The sequence below is a fragment of the Zootoca vivipara genome, chromosome 3, assembly GCF_963506605.1.
Source record: "Zootoca vivipara chromosome 3, rZooViv1.1, whole genome shotgun sequence".
Classification (NCBI taxonomy): domain Eukaryota; kingdom Metazoa; phylum Chordata; class Lepidosauria; order Squamata; family Lacertidae; genus Zootoca; species Zootoca vivipara.
In genome coordinates, this window is record NC_083278.1 from 26512556 (window position 1) to 26539375 (window position 26820).

Genomic DNA, 26820 nt, shown 5'->3' on the forward strand with positions numbered 1-26820 from the left:
AGCGGGAAATAAATCTCAGCATTCTCTATGGGCAGCGTTTAAAAGGCTTTAAACCCAGGCTTACAAAATAGGTGCCAGATTGTGAGGAGAATCTCAAAAGGGTCATTAGAAGTGCCATGATTGCAGTTTCAGTGGCTGAAAGAAGATGGGGGGTGGGGAATCTCGAATGGGATGGTGTCCCTCTCCAGTTCAACATTCACAAAGATGAAAATCTAAACAGAACTGCTTTTGAGGGCAAGGAGGAAGAATCTGAATAGGTCCACTTAGAAATCTAACACATGCTTGAGAAGGCAACAAGGATATTTCCTTTCAATGTACAGTAAACAGCAACTTCAGAAAAGGGATTTTCCGCAGGAATGCAAGAGGGGAAGGAAGGGTTAAATTCCTTTCCCCCAGCTGCTGCTGCTGCTGCAATCGCAAGGTGATTTTCATTTTTAAAAAACATGCAAATTAAAGAGTAATACAAGTCTAGTGTAGCCCTTAACTAGCATTTTTAAGGCATTGATCACACAGTTATGACTACACAGTTGTAGTCCAGGTTCTCAAAGGCTGGAATAGAAATACCCATTGCTCTCCCTGACCTCCACCACCTGCCCCACATTCAGTGTATTCACATTGAGATACCTCAGGGGCTCTTCTTGGCTCTATCGCCCATAATACATCTACACCATACATTTAGAACACATGACTTCCCCTTAAGAATCCTGGGAACTGTAGTTTACTCCTCAGAGAGATACAATTCCCAGCACCTTTCGCAAACTACAGTCCCCAGGATTCTTTGGAGGAAGTTGTGAGCTTTAAATCAGTGTTTCTCAACCTCCAGCTAGCTGGGCCAGTGGTCAGGCATGATGGGAATTGTAGTCCAGCAACAGCTGGGTTGAGAAACACTTATTTAAATGTATGGTGTGCATGTGACTTTAGAGCGCTAATTGCAATATGTTCTGCAATGGAAAGAGACCAGCAGGGAAAAGAAAAGGGAGGGGAAGCTTTAACCTTGCTAAAAAAACCTCTTTGCCCACACTTTTAAGGTACTCCTTTTAAAAGGGAAGTCTATACTCCTGCTCCATACTCCTGTGGACTGTACAGAGAGCAACTTTGCATGAACTTGTTTCTGACTGTCACTATTTTGTTGCAAGGATTCAAGAGCACACCAAACTTTAACTTTGAGCAATTAAAGTAGATTTAAGTGTTCTGCTGCCCTACCACAACAATGCCACTTTTTTAAAAAAGTATTTTGCCACTAGGAAAACGCACTGAAAGGTGTGAGATGAATGAATGATTAATGTGAATATGTGTGAACACCCACACCACGCAAATCACCGCATAAGGTTTGGTTTGGTGTGTTGTCAGGTACCCCTGACCGTTAAGTCCAGTCGCAGACGACTCTGGGGTTACGGCACTCATCTCGCTCTATAGGCCAAGGGAGCCGGTGTTTGTCCGCAGACAGCTTCCGGGTCATGTGGCCAGCATGACTAAGCCGCTTCTGTCGAACCAGAGCAGCGCATGGAAACGCCTTTACCTTCCCACCAGAGTGATACCTATTTATCTACTTGCACTCTGACGTGCTTTCGAACTGCTAGGTGGGCAGGAGCTGGGACTGAGCAACAGGAGCTCACCCAGTCGTGGGGATTCGAACTGCCGACCTTCTGGTCGGCAAGTCCTAGGCTCAGCGGTTTAGACCACAGCGCCACCCGCATCCCACGACTCATTATATAGTGGCTTCATATGTTCAGCTGCCAGTAGTAAGGGTATTCAGCCCATCATATGGGAATGGCAGTGAAGAAGAGGAAGCGGGGTTTTTCATGGCCCTTTTGCATAGCAAGCCTGACAGAGCCACAGAAAGGAGGGAGAGTCTACCCTCATTTGTCATTGCTGCGTTATAGCTCCTGGAGAAGCACAAGCCACACCAATTGCTGTTCTATATGTTCAGGCTACGGGTTTCTTTCTGCAAGATAGCTTCTCGACTGCAAACAAAAAAATCATTTTGGCAATAGACCACATTGTCTCACAAGTTGTGCAACTTCCTTCATTTGCAGTTTCATAAGATGGGCTGGATAAACACGGCCGGAAGTGTTCAGTGAACGCTGCCTAGTTCCACAGAGCTAGAATAGGTAATCCATGAAATCCTGTGCAGTCCTGTTATTGCACCTAAAATCTAAGCAATCTAAGCTTGGGGAATGCTAATGTCCTAGAAAATTCTAAGTGTCTCGGGATGAGGATGAATGGTGTGTTCCTGAAGCGCCTGCATAAAGCGAAATATGTGAGTGTTAGCACTTAAATAACACAGATGGGGTCCAGAGAGAAAATAAATTCTGCTAACACTTCAGTGAGGAAAGTGGACAAAAGCAGTGTATGGTTGATTTGAGGAGAAAGGAAGAGAGAGGTTTTGTCTTTCTTTAGGCCAGGCCTTGTACAGAGCAAGGATTCAGTCAACCAAACATACAGAGGAAAACTCCCTCAGAACTACACAACAAATCAGGGCATGTGCTACCTCAGCAAATACCATGTTACCATGCCAGGTTGCTAAGCAACACCTCTACTACCACCCCCACCCTCTGGGTTAGCTGATTCACTGATGATGGAAATAACCCTTAAGTTATAAACTGGATGACCCCTGCTGCTGCATAAGAATCCTGATACATCAGACCAAGGATCTGGTTCCGCATCCAGTTTCCTACAGTGACCAGCCAGGTGCATCTTGGGAAGCCGACAAGGCTCCCCCAATGTTGTCCCCAGCTGGTTCTTCTTCTTTCTCAGAACCTGGAGTCAGCATACAGTCATGAAATAAAAAAACACATAGGATTTGCCCACAAGCCACCCATGAGAAGGAAAGGGGAAGGAAAGGAGGGAAATTAGGGGAGGGAAATCAATTTGACTACGCCAAAGTGAAGAGGTGAGTTTTTAACAAGAATTTGAACATGATTAACAGAGAATTGCAAGCAGTGGCAAAAAAAAAAACCCACCAACCTAAGCAACAGAGAAGTGAATTTCCCATGCACGAATAGTAATTCCCATGCAAGGCAGCTCCCATGTAGACAAACGCGTCAAGAAATATATGTCATTAACCTCCAGTGACAGAGACAAACAGCCACACAGTGAAAGGTAAAGGGGATTGTGTGCTGTAACAATAGCTGCCTCGAGCAAATGGGAATTACACATGCCTCTTCCACCAACATATTACTACAGTATATCATGCAAAGAATTATTGAAATGCCATAGTACTTGCAATATGCAAAAGAGAAGAATAAAAATTGGTTCTTTTTTTGCTTTGTCCATGAATGTATATCACTCCCTGTCTTCAGTGAGCAGCAAACACACTCATTCTCATTCTCGATCTCTGACACACTCACACACAAAGCTCGATCCATTTGTGCCTCAGATCTTTTCCTTTAACCCTTTCTATTTACATCCTTCTTAATAGCACTTTTACATGATGTTCAATGAGAATATAGCAATGTGTGTGTACACACACACACACACACACACACATATACAAACTTTATCGACAACACATATAATGCTGGCACAAGGATTCCTTGTATTCTCAAGTCCACACTAAAATGGCCACATTTAAATATAATCATTTCTGCGTCCGATATACACATAGGAATCTGCAAGGACTTCAGTATGGATTATATCCCCCTACCCTTTGGCCAGACAGATGCTACAGGGATACAACTCTTATCATCCCCAGCCAGCATGGGCCAATTGTCAGGGATGGTGGGAGTTCTTGTGAAAGCACTTTAGGAAGGTCACAGGTTCCCCGTTCCTGCTTCAAACACAGATATACAAACCCAATCCTTGTTTCAAATTAAGCCCTGGTTATTGGGCAGGGGTTGTGGTGGGCGGGGGTAGGGAGAAAAACTAGGACATCCACCTTACGTTGCAAAGTCATGCCGTGAATAGTTCTTTGCTAAAGGATAGGCGTCCGTTGGTCACAAAGGGCTCTTTTGTTGTTGTTGTCTAACCAGAATAACGTGAAGGGTAACCGTAATGTGTAAATGTGGCCAGGTTTTTACCGAGATGTCTTCTCCTTTTGGGGAGGGACAGGAGAATTGCCCCTATAAAATTGCCAATGGTTTTTTGCTGTTGTTAATAATGTTCTCAGGTTATATATATATATATATACATGTGTGTATGTGTGTACACACTTAAAAAAAAAACCTGTGGCTGGCTTTAAGGGTCTGAGACTATGAACTTAGTAGATTTGAAAAGTATTTTTTAAAAAATAAAAAAAGCCTGTGTTTTATTATGATGATAATAATCTGACTGGGCTGCTGCAGCCATTCTGAGCGGCTCCCAACAAAATATTTAGAATGCAATAAAATGTCAGCCATTAAAAACTTCGCTAGCAACCTTTGCAGTCTTATTTGGAAGACTGTCCTAATCTGTTGCCACCCAAAGCCAAGGAATAAGTCCCAATGAACTTGGTGAAATTTACGTCTGCATGAACATGCCTCAGATTATGCAGCTAGTTTAGTAGGAAGAGATACGCACACGAGGGACAATAATCCTACATCCAACCACCTGGAGCTTGGTTGGCAGGCTTTGCTGCTAAACGTTATAGTTCCTTGCCTCTTCAGCAACGGAAACAGGCTTAGCAGAAATGGCAAGCTACACGCTCAGTTCTCTCATGCGTGTATACAGGTTTCCACTTTGGCAGGGCCGGGCCTACGGCCAAGCTGGGTGGTGCAGGGCACCACGGTGCCGGCCCGCCAGGGGGGCACTGTGAGCTGCACCCGCCCGCCCGCTGGCCGGCCGGTCCGCCGCGCAGCTGCGCCCACGGCAACCGCGCTGTGCCTGCCCGCCCGCCGCGCAGCAGCGCCTGTGGCAGCCGTGCGGCACGCAGCGCCCGCCCGCCGACTGCACTGGGAAACGGGGTGGGGGGCGCCGAAGGGATCCGTCACACCACGGCGCCAGGGGCGCTTAAGATGGCCCTGCACTTTGGGTCCTGGCAAATGGCAAGAGGCACTATGGAAAGCCCATTAGTATATAGTTGGTGTTTCTGTCCCTGCACTGGAAAATCTCATTCAATAGAAAGTTGCTAAGAGAGATGTTGTTATGCTTCCACACATCTCTTCAGCAAGAATTTGAGTTTGCCTCTTTCTTCAGCCAGTTCTTACGGAGACTATTTAGAGAGGTTCTTAATAAGATTCTTAACAGTGGAGCTGCAAGGAATCCTTTGTATGGCCAACTGAACATGCTTTCAGGGGTCAGTTCGGAGGTCTGTGCATTTAGGTTGCTTTCTCAGACTAGGCCAGAGCTCAGGGTGGGTAACAATCTATTTTGGGGGTGGAGTGTTTAAAAGGGATGCCGTCTGTTTGCCGTTTTCCCCATCGAAGTCCTGCTACGGTGATCAGAAAAACTAAACCTTACAGAATTTCTCTGTCTAAACTACGTTCCAATGATCTCTCAGGCTCCGCAATCCTAGATGCCATATAGTCAGGGCTCTTTTTCTCAGCCAGAACTCACAGGAACTCAGTTCCGGCACCTCTCAGGTGGGTGCCATTGCCATTCTAAGAGAATGAGGGAGGTGTTCATGAAGAGTCCCAGCACCTCTTTTTCTAGAAAAATAACACTACATACAGTCTTATCTTATTTTATCTTCACAGATAAAATAAGCAAATTTGGGTGAGAGATAATGGTTTGCCAGAGGCCATCTTGTGAGCAGCATTTTGATCTTGGTTCTTCCTCTGTCCAAAACCAGCTGCGCCATTACTTATTCCTATCATTTCCTGTGACTACTGAACATTCTTAACTCTTACCTATTGGGATTTACAGGCTCAGACCCAGAACACTTTTCTTCTTCTTCCCAGGCCCTCACACCTGCAGAATGAAGATAACAACACTTAAGTTACCTACCTCTGTGGGATGTTATGAGGCTTAATTAATGTTTGCAAAAGAACTTTGAAATCCACAAATGAGGAGTGCAAAAATAATCACTTTATATTTCAATTTCTCCCTTTAATTAACAGACTGCCAAACACATTTTCCAAACCACTAACCTGCCTAACATTTAAAAAAATAACCAAACTGAGTATTTAAAAAGGGGGAGGGGGAATGTGCTAAAAACAATAAGACCAATCAATCAATGTGATTCCCTGTTCCACAAGAACAAAGCTTTGGGAGCTGACATGTGGCTTTCTTTTGGATTTTTAAGGGACATCTACCTTCGCCCTTTTTGTTACTTTATATTCAGCAGCCGATTCATTGGTTACGGGATACCGCTCTTGATTTAGTTAACAGCTCAACATTCTGAATGGGATTTCAAACACGAGACAATTTGGTGAAGGCTCGGCAAATGTCAGCTGATGCCTGAAACAAATTGTCGAATTAATTCAGTCACCTTAACACATGACTGAGAGCATGTTCAAATAAATCAGTGATTTACTACCCCATGGCAGATATGACTGAAATAAACACGGTGGAGACTGGTCCATTAGGGCAACCAGACCTTAGCTCTACCAAATGAAATTATCTGAATTTTTTAAATTTATTTTTTTAATGTTTTCCCCGCACCCCAAATTTCAAAGACACACTCTTTCCTGTCACACACATCCTTCCACAATGCATTTCATTGTAGAGAATATCCTTGTCAAGCTCCCATTCCTTGCCCAATCAGGTCCCTGCACACTCAGCCAGTTTCAAGCCAAAAGGATTCCTATGGACAGGATGTCTCACCCATCTGTCTCCAGGCAGAAAATAAAATAATAATAATCTGACTGGATCTACTGGATCTTTGCTCTGGCTGTGCCGTTTCCCCTTCCCTCCTGTTGTCACAATCTGAATCCAGCTAAGGTATCTTGAGGCTAACTGGTCCACTTGGTATTTCACCTGGTTGCTAGTATGCTCAGAGTTCCTTCCTTCATGTCATGTCAACATGTTACCCCACTGGTGAATGAATTGTACTGCTTGCCAAATAGTTCCCAGGATAATTTCAAGGTGCTGGTTTTGGTGTAGGTGTATAAAGCCATTTGGGCAAAACCACATCTCCCTTCCCTACACCTGATGTGATATATGTGGGATATATCCAGCCTCATATAGCCAACCTGCTTAACTCTAATTAATGCATGAAGGGTTAAGACCACAGAGTAAGCTGTCCTGTCAGGCTTAGCTAGGTTAAACCCCCTCACCTTGGGAGGAAGGGTTACCAAACACTTCATTTTGTCTCCTTTTCCACTATGTGAACTGACTAGTAATGATGTCTGGGCTGATTGCTCTAAGCCAAGGCCAGACCACATGGCTTTAGCAAGCCATCTTTATGTTTCTATACAAATAAATTAGAAGCATTTACTAAATTTGCAACTAAGTTGTACTGCCCGTCCTTTCCTGCTGCTTCACGGGAAAGCACGGGAATCTGACCTTTGAAGAGTTTATAAGTAAGCCATTTTTACCTTACCAAACATATGGTCTCTTTCTATACTAAGGGATGTGGGTAGCTTTAGAAGAAACTTAGAAGGGGATATTTTAAAGGTCTAACAGCCTATATTTCCATGGTTTACTTTGCTGCATGTTTTGTGATTTTAAATCTCAGATTCAGAACTACTTTAGATTACCTTTTAGTAATGTCTGTTTGTGGTTCTTTGTAAAACACTGCATTGAGTATCCCAAAATAAAGGCAGAGTATAAATGTTTGAAATGAAGGAATAAATACCAATACAAAACCCAAGAGTGAAATATAAAATTCAAACCCTATTTTCCAGATTTGTCCCAGGTATCAAAAGTAAAGCCATATAAAATGTCTTACGATGCTTCTCAAAAAATGATGATGGTGATGATTCAGCTTTGCAGAGTTTTCATAGAAGGAAATTCTGAGGCCGTGATCAACTCACCAAGAACACCACAGTAGAATTCCAGGCAGCCTAAACCTTTTATATAAGATGGTGGGCTTGCTCCCTGGAGAAATCTGAGTTTATATCATTGTCTGTCACTAAGCTTTCAAACTGGCCTTGGGCAAATTGCTTTCTGTCAACCTGAGATCTCCGTCTCTAAAATGGAATAAAAATTACCTCCCCTGTGTGATGGTTATGAGAGCAAATGAGGAAAGGAGTATGAAGTGTTTTAGTCATACAAGATGTAAACAGCATGCATGGTTCTGAACCTAGCTACTTGGGTTTGCTATATTTTTTCAGAATTTCACTTTATCTCATACTTCACGGGTTAAAACAGCCACACGAGGTGCAATATTAAAGATAATCACTGCCACAATATTTGGGTCAAACTTGATGATACGAAAAGCACATGATTGCTTTTGACGTATCATGTTTCTTTCCAGTAGGGCTCCTCCCATGTTCCAAGAAGAAACAAAGGTCACAAGTTAGATACCCATTGTCCGTTTCAATTTGCCCCTGAAGCAGCAGGCAAGAGCCATTGCTTCTCCAAGTCCCCACCTCAGCCATTTCATCCTCTCCTCCCTCCCATCAGTAGTGTAGTATGCTTCTCAAACTGCTCACTACAGCATGTGGGCAATGACTGCATACACATGACATTTTATTTGAGAATCAATGGAGACTGAGTACTTGGGGGGTGTTTTCTAACATAGTCCACGCACAATTTAGACCAAGTGCTTTTGTTGTTGTTGTTGTTGGCAGTGCTGCATGGCATTGTTGGTGTGCATATATGAAGATTGCAATCGCCACTTCCTTCTCTATTCACCTGGGGCATGTGCAGGGAGGGAAAGGCATGGGTGACCTAACCAACATGTTTCAAAGAAGAACACCCACCCTTGTAGAATCATAGAATTGTATAGTTGGGATTCCAAGGGTCATCTATTCCAACCCCCTGAAATGCAGGAATCTCCAGACTTGGAGAGTCATAGAATTGTAGAGTTGGAAAGGATGGCAGGGTCTAGATGGAAAGCAGCATGCTGAAGATAATAATAATAGTAATAATAATTTATTATTTATACCCCGCCCATCTGGCTGGGTTTCCCCAGCCACTCTGGGCGGCTTCCAACAGGAATATTAGAATACCCTAATTTCTTAAAGATTAAAAGCTTCCCTAAACAGGGCTGCCTTCAAATGTCCTCTAAAAGTCTGGTAGTTATTTTTCTTTTTGACATCTGGTGGGAGGGCGTTCCACAGGGCAGGTGCCACTACCGAGAAGGCCCTCTGCCTGGTTCCCTGCAACTTGGCTTCTCGCAGCAAGGGAACCCCCCAGAAGGCCCTCGGCGCTGGACCTCAGTGTCCGGGCAGAGCGATGGAGGTGGAGACGCTCCTTCAGGTATACTGGACCGAGGCCGTTTAGGGCTTTAAAAGTCAGTACCAACACTTTGAATTGTGCTTGGAAATGTACTGGGAGCCAATGCAGGTCTCGGCGGCTGCTCCCAGTCACCAGTCTTTCTGGTGCCCCATTCTGGATGAGCACAAATGATCCTAGATTAAGAAAAAAGACTGCATTGTTGTGCTGCAGATGGAGCAGTGTGTACACAGCCAAAGTGTACCCAAAAGGAATCTAGAAAAGGCAGATACAGCCGTGGCTGCCTCATCTCCTAATTTAGCAGTGAATTTAAAGGTATATGGGTTATTATGACCAGGGAAACATAATAAAAATGACCCCTCTAATCCACAGACTGCCACCTGAGTTGCCTTCACGTGATCATTGAATGAGAATGAATTTTTCATCTCATAGCTAGTACCATGATGCTCAGATCCAAACAGATCCAGTGAGGAGGCAAAAGGGGGAAGTCCCCTGGCTGCGCCACTGTTTAAATCACCCGCAGCCATGCCCCACGCCAGGGTTGGTTGGCTGGTGTGACACAGCCGAGGGTTGATGTGAGGGGGGGGCATCAACCCTCCTCCCCCATCCGAGATCACTGCAAGGGCCCGAATGCCTGGCAGCAACACACCACCCACTACGAAAGGTGAGTGGACATGTAGCAGAGGCAATTTTCTCAGAGTGGTTTGGAAGGGAAGAAGTGGGGCTGCTGGAGGAGGGTGGGACCATAGAAAGGAGAGTAATTGGTCTGGAGACTCTGGAGTTAGAAACAACCTTTGTTCCCAAGGCATTTGTAAGATGGAGGCACTACAGTATAGAAAAATGCTGTATTAATGTTGCAAAGACTTCATTAGTACAGAGGTTAATTGCCTTTCCCAGTCATATTTTTGCTGCCTACAACTGTGTCGTATCGTTGTTTGCTTCATTAGTTTTTAAAGTGGAACAGCTAAAGCTCAGGTTATTGAAATAACAGGTGCATTAACTGTGCTTCTGTATGGCGCTATCTGCTCGCAGTGAACTGATTAATCACCTCCATTTCCAGCAGCAGCAGCCTTGCGCCTGGAGGAGAGCCAGGAATATGGGTCAGTGGGGGAAAGCCTTATCAGCACTCAGTGCTCCCACCTTGTACCAGGAGAAAGTAGCATTCCCGTTTGCAATTCCCCTGGTAATCTTACAAGAATTGCAGTCGTCTATAAGGCAGTGGTGGCATTTGTGAAGTTCCAGTCTCTGCGTTAGTCGATGTTTAATATTCATTTGAAAGACTGCTAAGTGCCTAAGGGATACAATATTTCAAAGGAACGTACGAAGCTACCATATATCGAGTCAGACCACTGGATCCCCCTAAATCAGTGTTGTTTACACTGACTGGAAGCAGCTCTTCGGAGTTTCAGACAGGGACATTCCCTGACCTAGCTGATGGTCCTGGCAACTGCACCTGGACATCCTGCATGGACATCTCCAATTAACTATAGCCTCTCGTCTCATCCAGACTTGGAAGCTGTGGTTACTTGGTCCAAGGTATCTTTATTACAGTTGCAGCCTTTAAAAGTATTTAAATACCATGTTTTAAAAGAAAGTACAGTCGTACCTTGGAAGCCGAACGGAATCCGTTCCAGAAGTCCGTTCGACTTCCAAAACGTGCGGGAACCAAGGCACGGCTTCTGATTGGCTGCAGGAAGCTCCTGCAGCCAATCGGAGGACATGGAAGCCACGACGAACATTCGGGTTCCAAAGAACGTTTGCAAACAGGAACACTCACTTCTGGGTTTGTGGCGTTCGGGAGCCAATATGTTCGACTCGCAAGGTGTTCGACTTCCGAGGTATGACTGTATAGGAGAAACGGGGGGGGGGGGTTTAGAACAAATGTCAAAGGGAAATAGAATGGATTATTTATGGAATTAAATTTTGGTAAACAACAACTAGATGCTTTGTGACTGAGAAAAGTATCCAAAGGATACTTGGCATTGGATAGTTATTAAAGGGAAATGGACCCCTGACCATTAGGTCCGGTAGTGACCGACTCTGGGGTTGCGGCGCTCATCTCACATTATTGGCCGAGGGAGCCGGCGTACAGCTTCCAGGTCATGTGGCCAGCATGACAAAGCCGCTTCTGGCAAACCAGAACAGTGCATCAAAACGCCATTTATCTTCCCGCTGTAGCGGTACCTATTTATCTACTTTATATTCTAAACCAACCCCGCTTTGTTTCCTGTCCCCCAGTCAAGGTACATGATGCTCCTTTCTCATACCTCCAAATGCCTCCCTTTAACTCCAATATCCTTGCCCCTTACACTGGGATTTCTCACCTGTCAAAAGATACCTACACAGGTGTATATTTATCTTCTCTAATCCGGTTAAGACTTCTGCAGGATTGAAATACGAGGTTCTGCCATTCTTGACACACAATGAATTTCCACATTCCACACACCACCCCATGTATTCTGCTGTATTCCCTCCACCCCACCTCAATCTCTTGCTATTAATGTAAATATATTCTGTTTGAGGAGCGGGAGAATGTTACTCTACATTCTTTCAGCAACTCTGCACTTGAGGGTGGGTCTAGCCACGCACAAAAGGATTCCATCTTTTCAGAAAACACTCTTAAAGCAATCTATTGATTTCCATTCATTTTCCAGTTTTCCTCCCTCCTTCCCCCTCTATATCCCGGAGAACAAATCACGTGCAGTATAGTACACATGAGCAAAAGAAAATAATTACACGCGCTATATCTCAAACCCTACATAATTACACTTTAAATTGGTTTATTCTGAATCCTTTCAGCTCATCATTGTTGCCCAGCTCTAATCACGCCTGACTACTGATGTCAATATAACAACATCTTTACCTTTATGCTTCTGCCATCCCTATCTCCTATATAAGCTTGCCTGGCATTCACAGCCCTGTAGTCTTATCAAACTCCTGGAATTCAGCATGTAATGCAAAGTCATTGTCACAATCTCGGGGTTGACTTTTCCTCGCTATTAACACTACAGAACTGAATTTTCAGAAGGAGCCACCGAAATAATTCTGTCAGCATCTGCACAGCGCTCTCTCTCTCTCTCTCTCTCTCTGCAGCATCAATCTATATTTGTGCTTATAAACACGCTCTTCAGTTTCGCTTCCCATGTTTCCATCTCCCTTGAATGTTTTTGTGTGAAATACGCAAAACCCGCTTAAGGCCCTTGCAGATTACTTACTTAATTAAAATATTTCTATTCTGCCCTCAAGGCAGCTCACAAGGTAAGTTAGAACTATCTACAAAATGCACCCAATAATAATATTTAAAAAAGATGACGGCAGGCCCAGAACTTCACAAAACGGAGCAGAGTCCACTGAGGGGGTAGGGTGGGAGGGAGAGGACAGCAAACAAAGCCATATTGAAGTTTGTCTAAACCCCAGCAATGGAGAGTCTGGTGAAGCTTCCAAGGAGAGGGAATTTCACAAGGGAGGCATAACAACAGAGGAAGCTCTCTCCTGTGTCCCAGCTAATCCAATGGCAATGGAATCCAAATCAAGGCCCACCCAGTCTGTTAGCAGCCCACCTACAGGAGGAGTGAGTGAGTTAGCATAGGCACCATGCAATCATTTACTCAGTCGCCATATTTGGGGCCTGGGAGTAATTTTCTCCTTGCAAGTTTTCACCTACGTCATGGACAACTGTCGCAACTTTGGTGGATAAGGCATTGGGCTGGATCCTTAGTCATGGGGGTGCCCTGTTAAAAGGGTCCAGGAGGGTTGACCCTGTCCAGGAGTCCACACCAATGAGCCAATACACCTCTCCCAATGGAGGCCTATGCAGGGTCGTGGCACACAATCCATGTCGGGGATGACTCCCCTGATGCTAGACACATGCCCAATACATTAGCCAAACCTGCAATCTTACTTGTAATCAATGGAGTTGTGGCCTAATTCAACCTAATCCCATTCTCCTGTCAGTTGTTTTAGGCCTCCCTGCATCAGCCACAGATATTATGTGCCTGTGGCAGCAAACCCGCTCTTTAGTGCAAGGCTTGCCCTATTTTGAAGAGCAAAAAAGAGGACATATTTGCCAACTTCTACTTTTAACTATGGACTGCTATGATGACTCCACCCATGAAAAAGAGGTTGTGTCCTGGAAAATGAGGACATATAGCAACCCTAGCAGAGCCAGGGTCAATCCGGAGAAAACCCAAATTGCTGTTTGCTTCGACTGAGCGCTAAAGAGTGGGACAATAGGAAGTGTGGATAGGTCTCCATGCCCAATGTTCAGCCCAGGCTCTGAGGTCAAGCTTTGAGGGCCTTCTGTTGGTTTCCTCATTGCGAGAAGTGAAGTTACAGGGAACCAGGCAGAGGGCCTTCTCGGAAATGGCGCCCTCCCTGTGGAATGCATTCCCATCACATGTTAAGCATATAAAGAACTACACAACTTTTAGAAGACATTTGAAAGAAGCCCTGTATTGTGAAGCTTTTAACATTTGAAGATTTGCTCTGTTTTTATATGTGCTGGAAGCAACCCAGCCAGGTGGGCAGGGTATAAATAATAAACTTGTTGTTGTTGTTGTTGTTATTTATTAGCCTTGTCTCACTCTTGAAGCTGTAGTATAATTATGGACTGATAGCAGTAAGTAATTGGGGGATCTGTAAAAAGAATAATGGTTTTGTGGCAAGCTGAGCAGATGAGAGCAGTAAGAGATTAGATACAGTGGTACCTCTACTTACAAATTTAATGCGTTCCGAACACACTCTGTAAGTTGAAAAAATTGTAAGTCGAATCCCATAGGAATGCATTGGGAGAAAAAATTCGTAAGTCGAAGCAACCCTATCTAAAAATTCGTAAGTAGAAAAAATCCTATCTAAACTGCATCCAAGATGGCGGACGGAGCTCCATAGAACCGTAGAAAAATTCGTAAGTAGAGTTATTTGTAAGTAGAGGTACTACTGTACCTTGAAACTGCCCATAGTTACAACTGGCAATCTGCAGTTACTTTTTGTTCTACTTATACAAAGTATTGACATTTGCATGAATTTGATTTGCTTGCTTTATGTGGGTCACACTTTATCAGATGTATGTACCGGTAACCCACTGCAATATTCACTTACAGAGACAGGAACTTTGAACAAACACTGCTGGGCAACAGCCACTGAAGGTTCCAACTAAACACCAAGAAGTTTTCAGCTTTCAGTAGCAGCTGCCCATACTAATGGCAAGTAGGCCACACAGTTTCCTTCTTGTTTTATTAAGAATCTAATTCCAGTTAACACTGAAAGATTAATAATTGTGCAACGCATGTACGGAATGAATCTTTGCATCTGATAGAGTCACCTAGTAGGCAACCAGCCTTGAACGTTCAGAGCTGTGCATCGTCAAAATCATCCTCTGTGACCGTAAATGCATTCATTTGTCTATATCTGTCCCATAATGCCATTTGGACTTCCCACTACTTCCTCACTGTGGCTTTTGCATTTCGACTTCAGAATCCTCTAGGGGAAGATTTAGTTTAGTTTCAACCAAAGTTCTCAGAGCAATATTGCTCCAAGTATGCAAAAAAGAGAGATATTCAGTCATTTTTCACCTTCTACGCATGCAAACTAAATACCAGAGTTAAACCACGTTTACTAAACAAAACAATTACATGTCTAGTGCACAAAACAAAGGCATTACATAGAAAGATTAGTTTAAGCTTGCAGTCTACCCTTTTTTTCTACTTGGAGGCATTGCAAGAGGTTTGTCTTTTCTTGTCACCTGAGTTCCAGGATTCACACGGTTATTCCTGAGGTGCATATTGATCTCTACTTAAAGTGGGGCGCAGAATGTAAACATGGGGCTCTTAAAAGTAAAGTGTGTAATAGGACTGTCGCTCCCTGGCATGTTCCCCTCATTTGCTCCAGAGGGTGGGGGTGAGTGACTAGAATAAAGCAGACAGAGTCCAGAGAGAAAAGAAATGGGATAAATTCCATGAGGTAAACTGAACAAGAACAGGGTATAACTAGAGGGGAAATAAAACAGAGGGTTTTTGCCTTGTTTTCAGAGTTCAGACCTACACAGGGGGTAAAACCTCTTCAGAACTCCAGGTGTCAGATCTCTAACTGACTAGAACCTCCTGCCAATCAGAATCTACTGTAATTCAGACCAACAGCAGAATTAACCCCTTAAGTCACACATTGGACAATTTCTGCTTTTGCTCCTCCAATAGGGAGAACCAACCCCACCCACCCACCCGAATAGATTTTGCTACAAATTGTCACACGCACACGCACCTATCAAAATCCCTTTGCGTGTGGAGACCCTTTAACCCGGCCTATAAATAAATTCAGACAGGACTCAGATTTTGGTTTGGTTTTTGGCAGAATTTAGGCCACAACTTTATTGATTACAAAATCAAGTGAGTGGTTGCATAGGCTCTGCTTCCCAAAGCTACCTAGGGTAGCGCTGGCTCTGGGCGCACCATGAGTCAGCCAGGTCAACACCTGGGATGGGAGCCTTGACTAGCGCCCGGCCCTGGTTCCCCCAGATGTGCCCTGAACTCTGGATCCGGGTACAACCCCGCTTGGGGAAGACCAACCAGGAGTTCTAGGATTCCTTTTACAGGAATACCTGTGGATAGGGTTGGCTAGGAATCCTGCCACTCCTATCAGCATGAACCAGAGCCTATCTGCCAACCTTACAAGTTGTGACGATTTAGCTACGCGGCAGGCGAAACCCAAGTGGCAACAGCCAATCAGCCAAATGGGGAAAATTCCTGCCGTGCTCCTGTCCCAACAACAAACGACACATGACGGCATAGCAAGGTCAAGCGCAAAAGCCCTAAAATTAGGGAGAGGTGGGTGGGTGTTCCGATGCACTGCAACCCGAGAAGAGGATCTTTAGGGGTCACGTGCAGCGCTTAGATAGTGATCCCTCTGCCTATTGACTGACATGCCCTTAGCCCAATTGCTCCCTGTCAGAGGGATCACCAATAGGGTGTTGTGGCTGCTCCAAATGTCCCCGCCCCAACACCTAGGCCTGATTGCTGGGTCCCACTGCAACGCGTGCCCTCTCTTGTGGGAGGACCCGATTTACTAAAATATGAAATTGTAAACCCAGCAGCACCTCCTGTGCTGGGCTGCACTAAGAGCAAGGAGTTTTGAGCCATTCACAAAGCACTGGGAACAGTTAAGGGGAAAGCTGGTGACTCTCCTGGACACCTCGGAAAAGAGGTTCATCTCACATGTCAAGACACTCTGGGTGCATTGAGACATGCATATTTCTGTGCAAGTTTTCCTGATGCTAGCACTTCTCTGACATTGCTGTTACACGGCATTGTCTGTTGTGTTACGGAATTACGGCTTTTTTAAAAAAAAATCAATATACTGTCACATTACATTCATTTTAAATGGTGGGAAAGAACAGTAATGACAGAATGAATACCACCCCAAATTTCATAAAATGAAATTACAGCGCAAAACTCCCATGGTTTTATGAGTTAGCAAACAGATTTATTTACTTTTTTCTGGAAAGAATTAACCTGGAAATGAGTGCTCAACTTCCACCGGATTCGACTACTGTATTTCCAAAAGAGGGTTGTGTGAAAGATCACACAAAACATGGAAATTATCAGGTAAGGAAATATCGGGGGAGGGTGGGATAAAGCCCTGTCTGGAAGCAGCCTCTGTTCCTCTACTGAACAACAAGCTTTTACTGCTTGCCCATTCATTAGGCAGCTTCTGTCTTGCCGTGGCATCAGCATAAAACTTGCATTCCTTTAGCGTGTATGGCAAACGCCTCGGAAATGTAGCAGACAGTTTCGCCGGCCTTCTTTCTTAAGGACCCATGCAAGTTATTTGCCCTTCCTCAACTCTAGTTTCTGGGTTCTGATAGGAAAGGAGAGTATTCATGTAGTGCACTATATATCTAGGAAAATGTCATGCTTCGTACATTCAGTTATCAGCCACTCTGGCAAGTGCTTTATGTTATCTACAAAAAGCAGACTGCGGAGGGGAATGAACTACAGCAAATCAAAGTATATTACTAAGAAAAGAGGGAATAGCAGCATGCAAGGCTTATGGTGTGCTCCCAGCTGTAGCCACAACTCTATAAATAAGTTTGCCCGGTTTATTACGTAGGGCAATTAATGGCTGCCTAGACTCGGCATGCAATCACAAGCCCTTGAAGGGTTGCCATGTTCTCCCTGTCAGGGCTCCGGGGTATTTAAGAGCTGCCTAGCAGGCAGAAATTCAAGATGTGAAGCTGGCCCCCATTTCCATGCTGGGCCAATATCACACCCTCCAACACAACACAGTCCAAAACCAGGATGCAATCTTCTGGGTCCACACTCCCATGTGAATCATGTGACCCATAGGAGATTGTGGCCCCAGAAAAAGTGTTGGTTTTTTTTTAAGGCACAGTGCCCAAAACATGCACTTGGGGGCATTGCACGAGATTGCAACCCCCCCAAAAAATGCTTTTGGGGGGATGAGATCTCAGCCCAAATGGCCGCCATGCTCTTGCAGGAAATATTTTTCTGGGACAGTTGTCGAGTGTGCAATATTGTAGCCTGCGTGATCATGATTTGCCCAGCACCATCCAGTGAGCTTTATAGCTAAATAGTAATGTTGGTGTTGGTGTTGGTGTTGTTAATAAATAATAATAATAATAATAATAATAATAATTTATTTATACCCAAGCCACTCTGGCCAGCTCCAAACAGAATATTAAAAACACAATAAAGCATCAAACATTAAAAACTTCACTAAACTGGGCTGCCTTCAGATGTCGTCTAAAAGTCAGATAGTTGTTTATTTCCTTGACATCTGATGGGAGGGCGTTCCACAGGGCGGGCACCAATACTGTGAAGGCCCTCTGCCTGGTTCCCTGTAACCTCACTAATCGCAGTGAGGGAACCGCCAGAAGACCCTCAGAGGTTGACCCTGTTGTGCGTTTAACCTGTGTCTCACCTGCAGGCATTCCACATTGCTGTAAAAAAAACCAAAACCTGAATTGTTGAGTTGGGGTCCCTTCCAACTCTACAATTCTATGAACCCCACTTGAATGCCCTGAGTGATTCATCTCTGAATACCTGCGACTATACAGGTCATCCTATGAGGCCACTGAAATGTGCCTGAGGTGGGGTGGGAAGTTAACGTGCATATACATATACATATACATCCTATATAATAATGTGCAAGTGTCTCTGCGTCCAGATTCCCTGTGTCCCTGTGTCCGCGCTACTGCGCATGTGCCCCACGGACACAGGGATTGGACGCAGAGACTTGACGCACACACACACTCTCTCTCCCACCCCCACCCCTCTGCCTACCGTTTCCCTCGCAGTCCTCAGATCACACACACACACACACCGCCGCCGAAAAAGGCTGAATGCTCTAGTGCCCGTTTATTAAACGGGCTGAATGACACTAGTATACATATACATATACATATACATATGATTCAGTACTGCTAAGCTTTTGAATAAAACTGATCTTGTGGCTTGCTTAGCAAAAGTGCAAGGAAGAGGAAGGCGGCTGTGGGGCAGAGGAGAGAGAAACCCTCTTCCTTTAGCCTTGTTTATTATGCGGGGGGGAGGGAAAAACCCAGCGATGGCCAGCGATAATGTTGCTCAACGGTAGGAAATCCTGTGCCTGGGTGGCACCTCGGTAAATACATGGTGCAGCCAGAGCGTTAGTGCCCTACACGCCTGTGCAAGGCGAGTGGAAAGACCAGTAGCAGCTGGCAGGAAATGGGTAAGAAAGCTGACCACAGATAAACTGTTAGGACGCTGAGTAGCAGCAGAAGATATACTCTGGGAGAGGAAGCAGCACTGTCAGGTTGCTCTGTAGTGGAGTGCTGTGCAGTACATTCGCCCTGCTATTGAAGTATGCAGCCGCCAGATAATGGTCAGGGGACACAGCTGTCAAGCTGTGATGAAGTAACTCCCCGAAGCCCAGGGCTTGCTGTGGTACAGCTGCGGATGTTTCTGTTGAGGAGGATAAAGGCTGCCTGTCAGAAGAGGACTGGAGCAAATTCAGTGTCATGTGTTGTGAGAACAAGCCATCATCAGCATGGCTTGGAAAGGCCGGTCGGAAGCCTCAGTGACAGAAACATGACACTCTCTCTCTCTTTCTCTCTTTCTCTCTCTCTCTCTCTCTCTCTCTCTCTCTCTCTCTCTCTCTTTCACACACACACACCTGGGGCAGAAGACTTGCAATTTTAAAAATACAGGATACAAAGCAAGGCACTTAAGCTCCTAGGTTGCTGCTGGTACGCATAATCACCCTATCCTCATAAGGTCACAATTCTCAGGCACTTCTCTCTACAGAGTGGCCTCTCGAGACCCTTGAGGAGAAAGGGAGAGTTTTCCTTGCATCAAAAGCAATCTAGAACCTTTTTTAAATTAGGGTTTTGTTTTTAAGACCAATAAGGGGAGAAAAGTACAGTTGGAGGGAGGGAGGGAGGGAGGGAGGGAGGGGTGTTACTCTTTCATTCCATTACCTAGTGTTAGTGTAGGGGTCCTACACATGAATAGTTTGTGTGTGTGAGGGGGGGGGGAATCCAAGAGCTTGGAGGGAATCCAAGAGCTTGGTTGGTTGTGTTTAGTTGGTTGCAGTGTGGCTTGTTTATATGGGGGAGGCACAGGTTGTTGGGTCAGGTAAGCCATATTGATTCGTATGCTTTGTGGGGGGTTGGAATAGGTCATTGTCCTGTTGTGCTGTGTATGAGATAAAGGGGAACTACACTGGGGTGAAGGCATCCTCCTTTGCTTGTCCCCATGCTAATTTAAGTTTGTTGGCTAACTTTTCCAGTAGGGCAGTTTCCCATACATTTTGGTACCAGTGGTCTACAGCATGTTCACTCCTGATAAACCCTTCCAGTGTCTAGTTACGATGTTTCTTGCTGCTGAGATCCTTTTGGAAACAATGGCAACAATACACATTACTCACTGGAGCAGGTAGAGCAGTGTTTCCCAACTTTGGGTCTCCAACTATTTTTGAACTACAACTCCCATCATCCCTAACTAGCAAGATCAGTGGTCAGAGATGATGGGAATTGTGGTCCAAAAACACCTGGAGACCCAAGGTTGGGAAACACTGAGGTAGAGAGACCTGGGGCATTTTGACTGTCCTTTCAAATGTAAATGTCTTCTGCCTGGCCTGCTTGGAGACTGAAGTTATCCACACCACTGCTTTGCACTTTAAGGAATCAATGGATCTTTTAACCTGTTGAGTACTGCAAACCTCACAATCAAAACTAGCTAAAATCCAGGAGAAACATAACTTTTTGACAGCATCCATCTACACAGGCCTGCTGAGGTCTAGCAATCTCTGTGCTAGGAAGTGGTTTGTAATCTGCTCTCCAACTGCGTGGTTGCACTGCACTTTCAGCACAAACCAGTTGATCTGGGTTTGCTTTGTGTCAGCCGAAGTGCCGCAGGGTAACAACAGCATTTGTACTCTGGCTGACCCTCAGCAGACATGGGATTTGCTGCTTTCAGTGAAATGCTCACATACAGCCTTCTCCAGGCGCCTGGGAAGTCAAAAGTTCCCAAAAGCTTTTGGCAACAGGCTGCAGAAGCTGCCCATGCAAAATATATTCCAGCGTCCCAAAGCTGCGATGAAAATTTGGACATCTCCTGGGGTAGGAAAGCGACCAGGAGAGGACCTGCTTCCTCAAAAACACAAAACTATGGTGTTGCTGTGGTTTGTTCCCATGCCCTTCACAGAGAACCACGTAGGCCCGGGCATACAGTTACTGGTGCTTACTCTTCTTTGGTGGCTGTTGATGAGGTAATGCACTAAATGGGCAATGAGAGGGATGGAGAACTAATACCTATCTTTTAATGTTTGGTGTTTTACTATTTTATATATAGATTGTTAGCTGCCCAGAGTGGCTTGGGGAACCCAGCCAGATGGGTGGTCTGTAAATAAATTATTATTATTATTGCAAAGTGACAGCATGAGAACTGTTAGGTCAGCACATGGCATGAGTGTCAGTGGCCTATGTTGGCCTCGCTGGCAGCTCCAGGAGCCATGCACTGATCAAACAGCCCCCAGGCTTACTCTGTTGCCTCACAATGCCTGCCAATAAATGCCTCAGGTTCCCCGTCCCATCATTTGCAGAGGTCTCTGCTTCCCATTGCACAAGATGTTGCTGGTCTGACTAAGCCAATTCTGTTCATCCAACATGATGCCCGAGAGGCATTGTGAGCAGCACTATTTTTCTAGGGAAAAAAGGTGCCCAAACTCAACCTTGTTCTCTTATAATGGCAATGGCACCCACCTGAGAGGTGCTGGAAATGAATTCTTGTGAGCCTTGTGTGTGAGTCCTGTGTGTGAAAGCCCTGTGTGTGAGTCTGGACAGCAAAGCTGCCACCCCACCGCCCCGGCCCCGTTACAAATCTCTTCAGGCTCTTTAAACAAAGAAGGCCCCCATAACAACACCCCAATATTTCTCCAAGCAAGAGTAGGGGCAATTCAAAAGCCCCCATGGCCTTGAGTTCCCAGGAACAGCCTGGTGAAACAAGCTCAAAATATACACATGCTTGTGTTTCAGCAGCGGCAATCCTATTGTTTTAACAACAAAAGTATTTCCTCTCTGATGGAATGGCCTCAAGGCAGTGTTCCGTAATGGCCATCCATGATGGAGAATGCCAAGGGTGTCTTGCCGAGAGTCAGAAGCCATAAAGACCCACAAAGAATGTTTTGTGCACAGAAATCCTGCCCCGGATGGGTGCTTCCAGCTAAATGATAATAATAAAGTTCAACTGTATTATCCCAGCCCAAGAAAAAGGGGGGGATGTTCTTGAAGAGGGACATGGTCCTCACTGTGGTGATGTTGTGTTCCTCAGTGAGAGAGAAGCTGCATGACCAGGGTGTGGGGGGGAGGGAGAGAGAAAGAGAGAAATTGTAAAGCTGCAGGCTGCTGCCTGGGCCGTTTTGATTTCACAACCTTCCCAGCGACCAGAGCAGTTGGTGCATGGCTGTGACTTTTGCCCAAGTCGTCTCCTTCCAAAGCAAGGTCCCATTTTTCGATAATGAAAAATGACAAGGCCTCACACCTGGAGTGTGGCTGTTGCTGAGCTGCATCCTGCACCAGCTCAGGAGGGGTTAGCAAAAAAAAAAACGAGCTCAGCTGCGCGGCTGACTCACTGCTTGTTCCTGGAACTGTCTGAAGGAGGAAAGGATGCTGTGGGTAGGCTCTGCATCATCTGGGTTAGGGCCGGTAGCAGATGGGCCTAAAATCATACTTCCATGTGGGTTTAAAATAGAACAGCACCCACAATCAGCTGAATGGTGAAATGTGCAAATGCCTGTCACATGAAAAAGTGTGCTGCTACTGCTGCTACTGCTGCCGCTGCTGCCACCGCCGCCACTGCTATGCTACAAAAGGCTTTTGGTTCGAAACTAAACTGTGCAATCTCTGATCAGCTCCTGCAGGCAGCATGGGGGGGGGATCTGATTGGACTCTGACTCAGATTCCACCCTGAGGGTCCATTGGAATTGTTTCCAGAAATTAATGCAGAGTGATTCTGCCGAATCAGCAGCAGCAGCAGCTTCACAGTCAGGTCCATGCTATCAAAGTTGTCCTGACAGAGGCAATAGCAGGACTCGTTGAATGCAGAGGAATGCTAGGAAGCATCAACTGGGGAACTCCCAAGGGAAGAGTGCTCAGAGGGTTGCCACCTGTCCTGTATAATACAGGATTGTCCCATATTTCATTGTAAAATGCTACATCCTGTATGGATACAATTTTGCCCTGTATTTCAGGTCTGGTCTCTCTCCCTCTCTCCCTCTGCCAAGTCAGGGATCCTCTCCGAATGCATGTGCTTGAAAGGGTGTGTGAAAGGTCATGTATTTAAGCTCTGGATAGCCAAGCACAGCAAGATTTACAAATACATGTATTCGCGGGTACACGTACGCGGGTGCCAAATTCCAGAGGGGCCACTGTGTTAGGCTGCAATAGATTGTAATGGATTGCTTTTGAAGTCACTCCAGCACCAGATGAGGGGGGAATCACACACCCCCAACTGTACCGCCCTGTATTTTGACAGAAAAAATGTGACAACCCTAGCAGTGGATTGATGGTGGGGCGACAATGAGTGGTCAAAGGGAGGAGAGGAAGAAGACTATGGGGAGGAGGTGTCAGAAGCTGAAGAGGTAACAGGGCTTGGTGAGAAGGGAGAGTATGTGGCAGAAATAAGTCCAGAATCAGAGGCAGAAGCTGAAGTAGGAGAGTAGGATGAAGGAGGCCAAGAGGCAGAGATGAGTCAGGCTGGTGAAGAGTTATGGGTGTCTCCCCCCTTCTGCTGTGACAAGCTCCCTAGCATGCTGGCCGGGGCTGATGGAAGTTGCAGTCCAAAACATCTGTAGGGCACCAGGTTGGTGTCACGGTCTGGTCGGCGGGCGTCAGGACCAGAGGCAAGATGGTGCTGAAGAAGCAGGGTTGAAGGCAGAGGCGAAGGTCCACGGGGCACGAAGCAAGGCGAAGGCAAAGCGAGGGTCCAGGAACAAGAAGCAAGGCGAAGGTCCACAGGGCAAGAGCAAGGCGAAGGCGAAGCAAGGGTCCAAGGAGCAAGGAGCAAGGTGAAGGATCCAGGAACAAGAAGCAAGGCGAAGGTCCACGGGGCAGGAGCAAGGCGAAGGCGAGGCAGGGGTCCAAGAAGCACGGCAGCAACAAGGCAAGGGTCCAAGGAACAGGAGGCCAGATGCAACCAGGCAGGGATAGCGTTGCTGTGGCAAAGAGCTGAAGGGAAATGCTGGGCTTTTATCCCTCCCAGCTCCTGCCACCAGGTGTAGTGAGATCTCAAGTGGCCTCACCTGGGTGATTACTCCTTGCTTCTCCAGCACAAGCTGAGGACTTCACCTGTGTGGCCACGCCTTGCTTCTCCAGCACAAGTTGAGGCATGCCCCAGTCCTGCAAAGCACTACAGGCCCCAGAGCCTGACTCCTGCCCATACTCCTGACAGTTGGCAAAGGCTGCCCCTATCCACTGGCCATGCTGGCTGTAGCTGATGAAAGCTGGAGCCCCAAAAATATATGGAGGGCCACAGGTTCCCCAACTCTGCCTGAGAATATCATCCTACCCCACTTTTACTTGGAACTAAATCCCCCTGTGCTCAGTGTTCTATTGTGCCAGAAGTGGTTTAGTCATGCTGGCCACATGACCCGGAAAGCTGAATGTGGACAAACACCAACTCCCTCGGCCTGAAAGTGAGATGAGTGCTGCAACCCCATAGTCGCTTCTGACTGGACTTAACCGTCCAAGGGTCCTTTACCTTTTACCTTTTTACCTTAAACCCAACAAAATGTTTGTATGATTGCATACTCAGTTTATTCTTATTGCTGCTGCTGTTAGGTTAACTTCACAAAGATGGCTGCTATTTGGGTTTTCTGCCATAGGCATCAAAATGTCTTATATTGTCTTTGTGTGATAACATTGATTTTGCTTATCATCAGTGGCTAAAAAAACCCATATAGCTCCAGTTGCTGCTGAACGTATTTTTAATGAAACTTGTTTATTACAGTGAATTTTGCAGCAAAAAATCTATCTCACTCCAATACGGTATGTGGGTTGGAAAGAAGAGATTATGGCACTCTCTATAACTTGAGGTTGTAAACCCTCTCCAGAAACTATTGGGCTTCGGCCCACTCATCTATTTGGAAAATGTATCCCCTAATATTTAACAATTTGATTCCAAATCCTGAAAGCACAGATATGTTGTCATTGGAAAAGCTCTATTAGGTCATTTGGATATATTCTCTCGCCATGAGAGAAATTTCCCCCTTGTTTTGTCTACTTCTAATCATTTCAAGGGATGCTTCTTCTTTAAAAACGTTGGCCACAAGCAATCTCACGACTTCAACCTAAGAAGCAGATCCAGATTCAGCGAGATCCAGGAGAAATTATTCTATTGGCTTTAACCCAAGCTAGATCAGAAGTTCAGAAATATAGAACTATGTCATATAAACCAAAATGTGCTTGGCACATGCCAGTAGTAGGTTAGTGTATTCTTTGTGCCTTGAATGCAGATTAACGTGAAGGAGATGGCTCAATTTCTACTAAAAATAAAATATGAATCTGGGAATAGGATGGCACAGGACCATCTGCAAACAAGCAGTGGAAGAATAAGAAAGAGTTTTGCTTTACTCATGCTGGCATTGATGCTCTGTCTGCACCTTAGTCAAGACCAGACACAAGAGTAGCCCTCAGAAATGCACTGCACAAGTCAGGAGAATGCCATCAACTTTACGCTTTGATTGTGAATGCCCAAAGGACTCTGGCTGAAGCAGAACATTCAGCTAGATGGGCCTCAGCTTGATCAGCAAGGCAATTCTTTATTTTCTGGTCTATGTTCTTAGAAGGGACCATACTTATTAGATTGAGAACATACCTGGAGCTCTGATCCTATGCACACTTATAAATGTGTAAAGGATATTCTATTCTGTGGAGGGAGGAAACAAGAACATGTGCAAGTCATTCCTATTGCTCCAGGCATACAGTATTGAAGGTATCATTCAGGATACCTGAACATATTTGAGCACAGGGTCAATGATACTCAACTTAGAACAGGCATCCCCAAACTGCGGTGCTCCAGATGTTTTGGCCTACAACTCCCATGATCCCTAGCTAAGAGGACCAGTGGTCAGGGATGATGGGAACTGTAGTCCATAACATCTGGAGGGCTGAAGTTTGGGGGTGCCTGACTTAGAAGATGGTTGTTGCAGTCCTACAGATTTGTTGCCTCAGTGAGGTGCCGAACTATAACTCTTCTACTTTAACACAGTGATCAGGGCTGGGGGACCCCAGCTCCCATCATCCCTGACAACTGGTCATGCTTGCTGGGGGGAAGAATAATAAACAACTTTATGATCGCAACACCTCTGCTCTCTGCCAATAGAGCATAGTGATAACATTGAACCATTGCCTCCTCGCTTTTGGGGGGGGGGACAAAACACCCCAGTGACACTGGAGTGGCATCACATAGACAATGTTACTCAGTCTTTAGCACTTCTGTCTGAGTACCGTGCGCACATTACACTTGGCACAGAGAGGCTGAGAAAAAGCAGCCTCAAGATAACCGCGTCATACCATAACTATGTTAGCCTACCATGTGGATCGCCGCCACCAAACTGAGAACGGTTTTTGGGAATATAGTAAATCTCCTGGTAACCGCTGGTGGGGACATAGAACTTTCCAAGCAACAGCTTTGGAAGTTGCTTTGGGACTTATTGATGGAGTATTCTTCATCATAATATTGTTTCTCTTAATGCTTTAACGCCTCAGAACTTAATTCTCTGCCACCAGCACAAACAAAAGGGCACTCTGTTTAGTAGTTCTTCTCAAATGCCAGCTAAGAACCATCACAGAAGGGAAGTCAGCCAAGGCTTTTAGTCACTCTAGACAGCTCCTGGGCCTTTTGGTGAGCCATAACCCATAGAAAGGACAAGAGAGCATCATGTAGCATCGCTGTGCTGTACCACTCAGTTTACAGCCTGTGTCTCCATGTTAATCGCCACATCCCATCATACCCCAGTCTATTATGTTGGCAATATAGAACACCTCTCTCTCTCTCTCTCTCTCTCTCTCACACACACACACACACACACACACTAACTTAACAAATCTGTCACATTACTACCGGTAGTGTCTTT

General features: G+C 45.5%; 1 long non-coding RNA gene across 7 annotated transcripts in view; it reads right to left on the minus strand.

The window, feature by feature from the left end:
* LOC118082406 (uncharacterized) overlaps positions 1–26820 on the minus strand; it is a 110919-nt gene that overhangs the window by 41033 nt on the left and 43066 nt on the right. For all 7 annotated transcript variants that reach the window (XR_009557306.1, XR_009557305.1, XR_009557307.1 and 4 more), the window contains one exon: positions 5766–5826. This is a non-coding gene — a long non-coding RNA (uncharacterized LOC118082406). The remainder of the gene's footprint in view (positions 1–5765; positions 5827–26820) is intronic.